The following is a 12,735-nucleotide window of genomic DNA, read 5'->3' on the forward strand; positions in this document are numbered from 1 at the left end:
AACCACTAGTTTGTTCTCTCACTGTGAGTCTGTTTCTTTTTTAATTATATTCACTAGTTTGTTGTTTTTTTAGATTTCACATGTAAGTGATGTCATACAATATTTTTCTTTCTCTGTCTGACCTATTTCACTTAGCATAATGCTCTCCAAGTCCATCCATGTTGTGGCAAATGGCAAGATTTTATTCTTTTCTATGGCTGAGTAGTGTTCCACTGTATATATATACCACATTTTCTTTATTCATTCATACATTGATGGATACTTAGGTTGTTTCCATACCTTGGCAATTATAAATAATGTTGCTATGAACATTGGGGGTGCATGTATCTTTTGGAATTAGCATTTTTGTTTCTCTCAGATATATACCCAGAAGTGGAATTGCTGGATCACATAGTAGTTCTATTTTTAGTTTTTTGAGAAACCTCCGTACTGTTTTCCACAGCGGCTGCACCAGTTTACATTCCCACCAACAGAGTATGAGGGTTCCCATTTCTCCATATCCTCACCAACATTTCTTATTTGTGTTCTTTTTGATGATAACCATTCTGACAGGTCACACCTGTGATATCTCATTGTGGTTTTGATGTGCATTTCCCTGACGATTAGTGATGTTGAGCATCTTTTCATATGCCTGTTAGCCATTTGCATGTCCTCTTTAGAGAAATGTCTATTTAGGTTTTCTGACCATTTTTTCATCAGATTGTTTTTATGCTGTTGAGTTATATGAACTGTTTATGTATGTTGGATATTAACCCCTTATCAGTCATATCATTTGCAAATATTGTCTCCCATTCAGTAAGTTACTAAAAGCTTTTGCACAGCAATGGCAACCATAGCTTCTCTGATTTTGACTTCCTCCCTTACCAGCAAAGGTCCTACTCCATTATCATAACTAAATCTCTCGCCAATGTCCTAACTTTCTTTCCTTGACTAAACCCCCATGATAATAAGTCTATCTGCCTTCCCTGTGCTTGCCCTGAGTTCTGAGAGATGCCTTGGAGATCACAGAACAGGCGGATCATGAGAAATGAATAGTCACCAGCTTCCCTTGCAGCCCTATCATGCTGCTTCCCCCACCTTGCCTCCCCTCTCCACGACTTCTGTGAACCTGTGCTCTCGCCTCCAAACTCCCATCTACTTCCCCACTTACTTTCACCAGACAACCGACCTCACCTCCTGCTTCACAAAGAAAGTAGAAACTTTCTGAAGAAAACTATTTTAGCTTTCCACCAGCCAATCTTCACCCACCCATATCTGATCCTGTCCTTGTTTAATATTTTAGCATTTTATTCATCATACACTCTTTGCATTAATTTTAATCTGTTTAGAGATTGCACTAAAATAGTGTTTATCTTAATTACGGAGGGTTTATTTTTTTGGTGCCTCCCTAAATTTGGTGCCCTAGTTGAGTGCCTTATTCGCCTCACTCTAGCCCCGGCCCTGCTCCAGCCCTCACTCCCTCCTTCCCTCTTGCATTTTCTGCTGACTCTCACCACATACTCTGAATTCTGCAACCCACCTCCTCAGGAGCCTAGAATTTTGTGCTTTCCACTGTCTCTTCTGTATCTTCAATCTTTTCCTTGCAAATGGACCTTTTCCTTCTGTATTTAAATAAGCTCAACTCAAGATGTTCCAACTTAAAAAGCCAAACCAAAACAAACACCTCCTTCAACCTCAGAACCCCTGCAGCTGCTGCTCATGCTCTGTCTTCCCCTTCAGAGCTAAACCTGTAGAAAGTAGTGTCTTTTTTCCCATGCCACCCACTCCTGATACAGCCTACCCTAATCTGGATTCCACCCGCACTGCCCAGGGCCTTTCTTTCTCCATCCACGTCATCAACTATCTCCATGTGGTTAAGCCCTGTAGGCTCTTATCAGAGCTCATCCTGTGTGACCAGCATCCAACATTGTTAGCCATAATTTATTTACTGAAACACTTTCTTACTTTGGTCTCCATGACAACAAACTTGCCTGGCTTCCTTCCTTTCTCTCTGGCCATTCTTTCTCAGTCTCACTGGTCCGTCACCACTCTTACTCAATCATTGAATGCAGGAATCCTTTCAGGGCTGGATTTTAGACCTTCTTCTCTCATATTCTCTTCTCAGTTTAGACTTTTTTAGGTGTTCCTATCCATTCCCAGGTGTTCTTATCCATTCCTCTAGCTTTGTTTACCATTCACTTGCCAATGACTCCTAAACATATATTTCCATCCAAGATCTTGGTGGGTCTCAGCACCAGATCCACATGACCAATTGCCTACTCACAAACACCTGCAAGTCCACACATCCAAAAGTGAACTCATCATCTTCCCCCCCAAAACCTACTGTCATTTCTTTTCTCAGTAAATGGTTCTAAAAACCACATAGTTGGATTCGCTTTGGGGAGTCACTTTTGACTTCTTCACCTTCCTTAATCAAAAGGCTACAAAGCTTCGAGTGATGTGGGTTGTGCTGACCTCTGCAGTTTTAGCAGGAAATACCTTCTATCTCCTTTCATACTTAACTTCTTTGGGTACCTCGACACCCCATGCTTGTTCTTATCTGAAAGTGTTTCCAGCCTAGTTCCTCTCATTGTTTAGATCAGAGATTAAACTTCTTCTCCAGAATGTTTCCCTCAAATCCCCAGATTTGGTTAGATTCTGCTCTTTATGAGATCTGCTTCCTTCCTTGGCATGTTTTTTTTTTTTTTTAGAATAAAGATTCGACTGTGTAAGAAAAAGACCTTAAATGGCAGTGGCTTAAATGATATAGAAGTTTGTCTGGGAAGTTAAACCTTGGCCCTGTAACTCAAAGATGTCCAGGGCCCAGGGCCCTTCTGTCTTGTTGCTCCACTATTCCTAGTACGCCATCTTTATCCCCATGTTCCAGACAGCTCAGCACTCTGTGTGCCTTCCAGCCAGTGGAAAGAGGGAAAAATTGAAAGGGAGAATGGGCCTTTCCTCTTAAGGCCACACCCAGAAGTCATGCCCATTATTCATGCTTATATCCCATCTGTTGGAACTTAGTCACATAACCACACACTAGTTGCAGAGGAAGCTGAGAAAAACGTTGTTTGGGTTCTGTGGACAGTTAACTATGAACAGTGAAAGTCTATTGTGGTTGAAAAAGGGGAGATCAAATATTCAGACAGCTGGGGCTTCCCTGGTGGCACAGTGGTTGAGAGTCTGCCTGCCGATGCAGGGGACACGGGTTCGTGCCCCAGTCCGGGAGGATCCCACATGCTGTGAGCCATGGCCGCTGAGCCTGCGCATCCGGAGCCTGTGCTCCGCAATGGGAGAGGCCACAACAGTGAGAGGCCCTCATACTGCAAAAAAATATATATATATATATATATTCAGACAGCTAACAGTTTCTGCCATAATCCTGGTGAAACCCACATATCCATGCACACTCTCCTCCTGCACAGAAAGCACACTCATCCCTCCCGCAGTGGAGACTACCCCTGGATTCTATTCAGCAAGTGCATCCAGCTCAGTGTCTACAGTTTCTGAGGGATGCGCCATCCTCTTCATCAGGCTCAGATCAGGCTCTTCTTGGTCCAGCCACTTCTAAACCAAATGACAAGTTGTCTGCTCTGATCATACCCAATATGAAATAGAAGGAGCAGGATAAATGTAATAAGAATGCTTATTTGGGGGAGGAGGAAAAAGAGGAGGAGAAGGAAGGAAGGGAAGACATAGGCAGTCACTGGGCCACAGAAATGACTCATTCTGCTGAGCAGGAACTGGAAAGACTCTGGGCTCAGACTGGTTAAACTCCTGTGGCCAGCACTGTTTCTGCTCTCAGAGAGATGGGGAAAGGAGGGGGAGTCTCTCCCACCTTTATCTTCTGTGGGTCTCATCTGATAATACCTGTTTCTCTTATATTTGCTTGGTATGAATGTCTTTGCTATGTAAAACATTTGAAAGTTTAAATAATTTTATTCAGTTTAGATATAAATACATATGTGTGCCACATATATGAATATATATATGTATATATATGATTTGCGAGTTAAATAATGCCTTGTTCTAGTAGTTTCTCTTCTTGTATGGTGTTATGCAATTGCTCAAAACATTTGTGGGAACTGGTACCAATCACGTCCTATCTCATCCTGAACACAAGCAAACAGGGTCCTCTGCTCTGCCCACAGCGTCCCCCTGCATAGTCTTGCTGACAAGCACAGACCAGCATGACAACTCAATGATGGGGGAGGTGTGTACAAATTTTGACCCCCTCCTTGAATATATCATCCAAGAAAGTTTACTTTGCACATTTTTATATGTGCAAAATATATAAAAATATTTGTTTAAATAAACATGATTAAACCTACCTATTAAAGATTTCAGATTTATTTTGAATTTGAGCAGCAGAAACTCAATTTGGGTTTTTGGTATATAAAATAAAATGGATTTTCTGTTATAAAAACTTCAGATATTTACTTACCATTTGAATTATAAATGATTCATTTGAAGGTTATTGTAATTCAGCTGAGTCAGACTGAGAAATAAGAAAAACAAAGTAAACATTTCAAATAGGTTGTATTTTAAAAACACGTATAATTTGTATTTGTACTTTTGTTCAGCTTCCTAATGTCCTTATATTAATGTCCGATATATCAGAAACTCATCAAATGATTTTGAAAATTATAGCTTTTCTATGATTGCAAAAAGTCATGCATATTCAATTAGGAAAATTTGAAAAATGGAAATATGTATTGCATTGAGAATTTGATAGCAATAATACCAGATATTCTCTCTTTAAAGACCACCCACGGGCTGTACAAGAAGTTAGTTTCTCGAAATGCCACCAGAGGGCGATCAGTTCAAAAATTCATCTATCTGATTTATAAACAGGCTTCAATGTTGCCGAGGTGCTGACAGGTTTTCAGTTTTAATTTGGAAAGACAGAAAAAAAAGAAGAATTAAAAAACCTTTTAGTTAGTAGAAAATATATCCAAATAAGTGTTGAATTTTTTAAAAGGTTCATCACTACCCTTTTGGGAACCTAATTATTATACATTCCTGAATATAGCAAAAATTTATGGAGTGCTTACTTACTGTTAATTTTAATAGGTGTTGTTGATAAAACTTGGTCCTGACATTTTAGGATTAATATTTTCTCTGGGAAAAGAGGCGTACATAAACAAATGAATTAGGATCCAGTATTTTGTGTACCACACTAAAAATCTTCAAATGCTGTGAAGGACAGGATTAATTCTGCTAAAAGCAAATAGGTCAGAAGAATGCTTCACAGAAGAATTGAACTTTGCAGAATGAGTAGACTTCTCTGAACTTCCAGGTTACGGTGGTGGATTGAACATGTGCATTTAATTTTCCTCCCTCTTGAACAATCAAAAATAAGAAGTGTTTTAGGACCTAAGCCCACACGGATTAGAATAGGAGAAGAGACAACAGCAACAAAATTCTGGAAGCTGAAAAACTTATGGATTAGTGGTAAGTGATTTAACAGACCTGAGAAAATGAACCTCAAGCTGTCAGTGGGAAAGCTGAGAAACCAACAATAATCACACAGCAAAATCTTCAAAAGGCATGATTTGTAGGCTCTTTAAGTAAGGACTACAATTCCAGGACTGGAGGTAAAAGGGAGAAAAGAGCCAATATAAGGAGGACCAGGATGAAAACTGCTTGAGAAGAAATTAGAGCCCTAGACCCTCCCTCACCCTGGTAGAAGTCTGGATGTTTATTCTTATTGAGGGGGATTAAGAGATCATCCCTTCGCCAACCTCTTCCCCCTACTTGGTCCCCAGAATGTAACAGCTAGATCTTTACTGTTTAGGTGGGAGATTGGAAGACTCTTCCCTGGAGAAATCTGGTCATCCAAAAAGAAAACATTTAAAGGTTGATGTCAAGGTTTTGCCAACAGCCTCTCTACCAACATCACCCTATAGTGAAAGTCAAAAGCTCAGAGTTTTTAATCGGTTTTTAAATTTCCCAATCTTAATTTTGAGCAGACCACCAAGGATCACCAGATAGCTGATGAAAGCGTGTTGTATAGAAGATTGAGACCAAAACAAACAAGCGTAAACAGAAGAAGCATCTTGGAGGAAACAGAAATTAGTCAAGACTTAAAAGCAACAGCTATAATCATATACTCAGACAGAGAAGAGGGGATATTGCATCCATTAAACAAGAACCAAAGCTATGGAAATGGAAGATTTAGGGGGGGAAAAAAAAGCAACTGCAAAGGGCTCTTGGAAATTAAAATCATGGTAGCAGAAAACAAATACTTGTGCTGTCCAACGTGCTAACCACTAACCACTTTATTGAAAAGTAAATCACTTAGAATTAACAAAATTAAAAGTTCAACACCTCATTTGCACTAGTTGCATTTCAAATGTTCAAAAGCCACATGTGCCTAGTGGCTAAGGTGTTGGACTGCTCAGATATAGAACATTTCCATCATTGCAGAAAATTCTATTGCTAGCACTTGAGAAAGTACATTTGAGGACACCTCACATGAAGCAGAAGACAAAGAGAAAAGATAGAAAAAAGAAAAAAAAAAACCATATGACCATCCAGGAGATCAAACAATTGAATAACAGAAGTTCCAGAAAGAAAGAAAGAAGAAAGAAAATGGAGGGAAGAAAATCATCGAAGAAAAATTTCAAGAAAATTTCCTGGAATTGAATGATGTAAGTTGCCAGACGGAAAGAGCCCTAGGTACTTAGCCCAATATATCCGCTCTGAGGCATATTCTTGTGAAATATCAGAAATCTAGGGGGAGGGGCCTCCCTGGTGGTGCAGTGGTTGAGAGTCCGCCTGCCGATGCAGGGGATACGGGTTCATGCCCCGGTCCGGGAGGATCCCATATGCCGCGGAGCGGCTGGGCCCGTGAGCCATGGCTGCTGAGCCTGCGCATCCAGAGCCTGTGCACCGCAACGGGAGAGGCCACAACAGTGAGAGGCCCGCGTACCGCAAAAAAAATATAAAAAATTAAAAAAAAAAAAGAAATCTAGGGGTAAAAAGAAATTATTCATTTCCAGACAGGAAGAAGTAGTAGTATACCCAATATTAGGAAACAGAAAGGCTTCTGACTTCTCAATAGTAACCTTGGAAGCAAAAAAACATTGCAGTAATATCTTCCAAAATCTGAAAGAATATTGCTTGCAATTTAGAATTCTATACCTAATCAACTATTGTTATATTTATTGAGTAGAAACAGGCTTCTCAAGATAATCCATGGGATACTTAACTGTTAAAAACTTAGCTCTCATTCAATCGCCAGGAAATGTGACTTTCAGTCACAGAATAAGTCACAGAATAAGATGACCACGCTATTATAAAAGCAATGAATTAATTTTTTGTACTATAGACTATGCTGATTGAAGAAATTGGAATTTGCCTACCAAAGTAACTGAACTCACTCGGCTTGTGTTAATTGACTTCTTACATTATTATGTAGGTGCTTCTATTAGTCAGAAAGCTCCAGGCTCTGGGGCTTTGTTTTCTGTTTCATCCTGCTCCATGTAGAATGTATCTTTAGCAGACTAATTCAAACACAACAGAAAAACTGTTCCTTCGATGTACTTGAAGTACTTTCATTAATAATGAAATGATATTATTGCTATGTTTACACGTATTTGAAAACACCTGTGGGAGTTACTCAGGGCAGTTCTGTGCTCCCCACTTAATGGAGTCCGAAAGTTGCTGCCAAGAGATTCAGAGAGCGTTCATCCCAGGCTCTCATAGCTGGAACTTGACTGGTCCAATCAGAACAACATCTTCTACTGCAAATCAAATGAAGGTTTTAACTTTCTTTGGAAAAGAAAACATAAAAGGAGACCGCAGTTATATAACAACAACAAAAATCATCTTTCCCAATCTATGAAAATATTTGTTTTTAAAACACAATACTCCTTTTTCCCTAGAAAAGTCATGCATGGAGGAATCATTCCAAGAATGTGGACAGCGGCCCTCGTCACAGCCCTCTCCCACCATAGCTTTCAGGGGTTGGAATGCTGGTGCGAACCTGTCAGAGGCAGGGGTATTTACTTTAAGTGTCATAGGCGTGAGGTCTCTGTTTAGAGATTCAGTCCGTTGGGGAATTGCTTTCTCCTCCACCAGGCCGGCCCAGCATGGTAGTCTGAAGCTGCTTCTGCTTGCGGGCTGCACCACTTCAAGAAGCAGGGTGGTGGAGAAACCCCCTACAGGAGGTGGGGAGGGCAGCTGGGGGAGCAAGGTCAAGTTCCCAAAGGCGGTGGCAGTAATGCCTGAAGCAGCGCCCGCTATCTCATGCCAGCATCAGTGGTGGACAGGCTGTGGGGGGTCTTGTGTAGGTGACAGCGGCAGTGGTGTCCTCACTGGACTGGCTTGTGGTTCTGGCAGCCGCCCAGTGTCCTTTGACTCTGTCTCTAAGCAGCCGCCCAGTGTCCTTTGACTCTGTCTCTAAGCAGCCGCCCAGTGTCCTTTGACTCTGTCTCTAAGCCTGTTCCTCCAGCCTCCTCACAGGAGTGGGAGTTCCAGACCAGCCTTTGAATAATGTTCTTCCTTCCCAAGTTATCGGAGTTGCATTCTGTCACTTGCAAATGAGATCCTTGCCAGGTACAATTTGAGAGATTAGAGGCACTCTGATCTAGCTCTCAGGAAGGAGTGCATTCCCCTCTTCTTCCCTGGATTTGCCTCATCACATTGGGCTGCTCTGGAGGCTGTGACTTGGACTGGGTTTAGAGGAAGGAGGCCCCTAGAGGCTGCTCATCCCACAGTTAGGGGGCAGCCCCTTGGATCTGCCTGTAGCCTCGGCCAAGTGAATCCTTCACATCATTTAGCCCAGCTCACCATACTAGAGGCTTAGGGCTAAAGCCTCTCTCTCTCTCTCTCTCTCTCTCTCTCTCTCTCTCTCTCTCTCCTCTCTCTCTCTCTCTCTCTCCTCTCTCTCTCTCTTCCTCCCTCTCTCTCTGCCCCCCTCTCTCTCTGCCCCCTCTCTCTGTGTTCCTGGTGATAGGAAAGGAGTGAAGTAACAGCTTGACTCTCCCACCCTGTTCTTTCAATCTCAATACCACAGATCACCTTATCCCCTTACACGCACCAGGTAGACTATGCATTATACATGAACATCCCAGTCCATTTTGTGGAGCCCTTAGGGCCAGAAAAGTGCTGGCTACACAAGTCTGGGATTAGTATTTATAGAACATAAACGGATAGAAATTAAGATATAAGATATTCTGAGAGAAAATAATGAAGCCTAGTATGTGCTTTTGTGGAGGAGGATTAGCAAGATACAGGTTCAAGGCTGGAAATGTCAAAAAAGACTGGGAACGGATTCAGTTATGAACATTGAAAATCTTTTCAGTCCCCTCCTCGTCTATGTTCAAAGGAAAACCCCTCTAAGAATATGAAATGATTTTTTGTTTGCCTTTTAGAATGTGTACTTCTTCCCGGAGTGCGATGTTGTGTATGAATCTTCAATATTTTTTATTCTACTAAATAATAATAATAAGATGACGATGATGACATAGCAGCTATTTATTGAATACTTTCTATCAAGCACAGTGCTAAGTGATTTACACATATCATCTCACTTAAGCCTGACACCTGTATAAGGCAGGGGCTATGACTAATCTCCTTTGACAGATGACACTGAGTCTTAGATAAATTAACCAGCCCAAGGTCATACCATGAAGTTAATATTCCAGGATGAATACAACGTCGTAGCCCAAACCTCCTTTGTGGAAGCACCCATATGTATTTAATTACTTTGTAAAATCTCTGGACTGGCTAAAGGGAGTTTTGTTTCCAGTTTCCAGTTTAGTGTTCTCCACCTTGACTGCACATTAGAATCACCTGATGAGCTTGTAAAATTGATGCTGGGGTCCTACTCCCACCAATGAAGTCAGAATGCTGTGGCTAGATACATATCAGTATGGAACAAGTTAAGCTAACTGTATCGATTGAGATGGGAACAGATTTGTCTATGGAGAAAAAAAAGCCCACAACCTAAAATTTGAAAGTGATGTTTTATTCGATGCCGTTACTGAGGACTATAGCCTGGGAAACAGCCTCTTAGGTAGCTCTGAGGAACTGCTCCAGAAGAGGTAAGGGAGGAGCCAGGATACACATAGGAGTATTTGCTGGGGGAAAAAACAAACAAACAAGTAGTCAAACATCAAAAGATTACTGCTAATCACACAAACAGACATCTCCAGTTTATTATTTTAGTGTTTTTCTATGTATGGGAATATGCAAGAGCCTGGGCTCATTGAAAATATTCCTTTGATATGCATTTTTTAAATAAATAAATAAATTTATTTATTTATTTATTTATTTATTTATTTATGGCTGTGTTGGGTCTTTGTTGCTGCGCAAGGGCTTTCTCTAGTTGCGGTGAGCAGGGGCTACTCTTCATTGCCGTGCGCGGGCTTCTCACTACCGTGGCTTCTCTTGTTGCAGAGCACGGGCTCTAGGTGCGTGGGCCTCAGTAGTTGTGGCACACGGGCTCAGTAGTTGTGGCTCGAGGGACCTAGAGCACAGGCTCAGTAGTTGTGGCACACAGGCTCAGTAGTTGTGGCCCGAGGGACCTAGAGCGCAGGCTCAGTAGTTGTGGCGCTCGGGCTTAGTTGCTCCGCAGCATGTGGGATCATCCCGGACAGGGCTGGAACCCTATCCCCTGCATTGGCAGGTGGATTCTTAACCACTGCGCCACCAGGGAAGCCCTGAGATGCATCTTCACTACCTGAGGTTGGTCTCCTGTTTTCCCCACCCTGAATCCCCTCAGGGCGCACCGCGGGGTGGGCAGGGCGGCAGCTGCTGCGGCTCACGGCTTGATGGGGGGCAGAATTCAACGTTTACCAGGATGGCAGGCAACATTCTTTGTTTACTGAAATGGCAGGCAGCATGTTTTTGTCCACAGATTGCACTGAAAATGTGATGGTAGATTCATGGTTAGGAGAATGTGAGTTAGAGGGAGAAGGGGATGGGACTACACAGGCAGCTTTTAGCTTCGATGAGTGGGAGGTTGAGTGGAGGGGATATTGGATAATGAAATGAATGTAGGGTCACTGGGTTTCTATTTCATAACAAGATTGTTATAAGTATCCTGAGCCCTGAATTCGGAAGGAGAAAACTATTGAAATGTACAGGTAATTCACAAAAATAATCTCATGGGGGACAGATAGTATACAAAATTAAGGACATAAAACTAAATAAAGTCAGCTAATAGTTACTCGTCAACTGAAAAAAAATGCACCACCTAAAAGTTGTGCATTATATTTTATTCAGTGGACATTCTGAGGACTTCAAGCCCGGGACACAGCATCTCAGATAATGCTGAGAAACTGTTCCCAAGAGGCAAGGGGGGGTGGGGGGATAGCTAGGATATATAGGAGTTTTTACAACAAAAGAGCAGGTATTCAGAACATCAAAAGATTACTGTTAATAAAAGAAAACAAGGGGGCGGTGGTGGTGAGATGAATTGGGAGATTGGGATTGACATATATACACTAATATGTATAAAATAGATAACTAATGAGAACCTGCTGTATAAAAATAAAATAAAATTCAAAAAAATAATGCCACAGGGAAAAAAAAAAAGAAAACCAGTTATCTCAAATTAAGGGATTTAGTGCTTTTCTCTGTACAGGAAGGTGCAAGAGTCTGGGCTCACTGAAATCATTCCTTTGGTATGCACCTCAGCTATCAGGGGCCAGTATCCTGTGTTTTCCTCTCCTGAGTTTCCTCAGATGTACCATCAGGGGTGGCTGCAGCAGCCGACTGCTAGATGTGCTTGGCATTCGGCAGCCTGTTTGCCTCCATCCTGAGTTCCCTCAGCGCTCACCCTCCGGGCGGCTGTAATGTGCTTGCTTGATGGCTGCAACATCCTTTGTTTACTGATATGGCAGGCAATATTTTAGTTCCCATACTGAAAGAAAATGAATTCCAAAGGGATGGGCCTAACCGTCCATATTTTTTAAAGGTTTTCCAATATCAGTGTGCAGCCAGGGTTGAGAATTCTTGCCTCATCTCTTTCCTCTTAATTGAGTCTTCCTTCTTTGCACAACTCCGTGTCACTATTTGGTAGACAGCGTATAGAATCTGCTTGGAATTTGTGTTTTTTGCATACAAGCAAATGGCACTTAACCCTGCAGAAGAGATGCTGTGCTCGAGCTGGCTTGACATGGTTTCTACAGACAGGCAGCTGTTTGGAGATGGAGAAGCTGAGAATTCTGCATCTCATGCCCCAATTTCATTCAGCTCATCGCTGGCCTCCTTTTTTGCTACTGTATTATTCCCCATGACTGAGTTCCTAAGGCATCACCTTGCCTTGGGACCAGCTACACTTATAAAATGCTTAGAAAAGCTTTTGGAGACCTAGCCCTTTTTTGTTTGTGAATACGCAAGTCATTTCAGCCTCTCTTGAAGTGGCAAGTTCTAGGAAGTTACTCTTTTCATTGTGATCAGTTTACCACCCTTTGACTTTAAAACAGTCTCTTTTTCAGCAATTTTGCCTTCCATTCTTTGATTCAAATCTCAAGTCAATTTATGAAATACATTAACATTATGTTCCTTTTGGAGTTCTGTCTTTAGAACAGTGGTTTCAAAGGTAGGGTGGTTTGGAATTACCCCTAGGGAATGTTTTGGAAATCTGTGTGGGAGAGAGGATTAGTTGTCACAATATTTGGGTAGTGCTGTTGGTATGGGACAGTTCTGTCAACTTTTGAATACCCCATCAGATATTTGTGTAAGAAAGTCACATAAAATGAACACCCTATTTATGATTATCTGAGCCTAGAACCCAACTTA

The sequence above is a fragment of the Mesoplodon bidens genome (genome assembly GCF_964165515.1).
Source record: "Mesoplodon bidens genome assembly, chromosome: 20".
Taxonomy (NCBI): Eukaryota; Metazoa; Chordata; class Mammalia; order Artiodactyla; family Ziphiidae; genus Mesoplodon; species Mesoplodon bidens.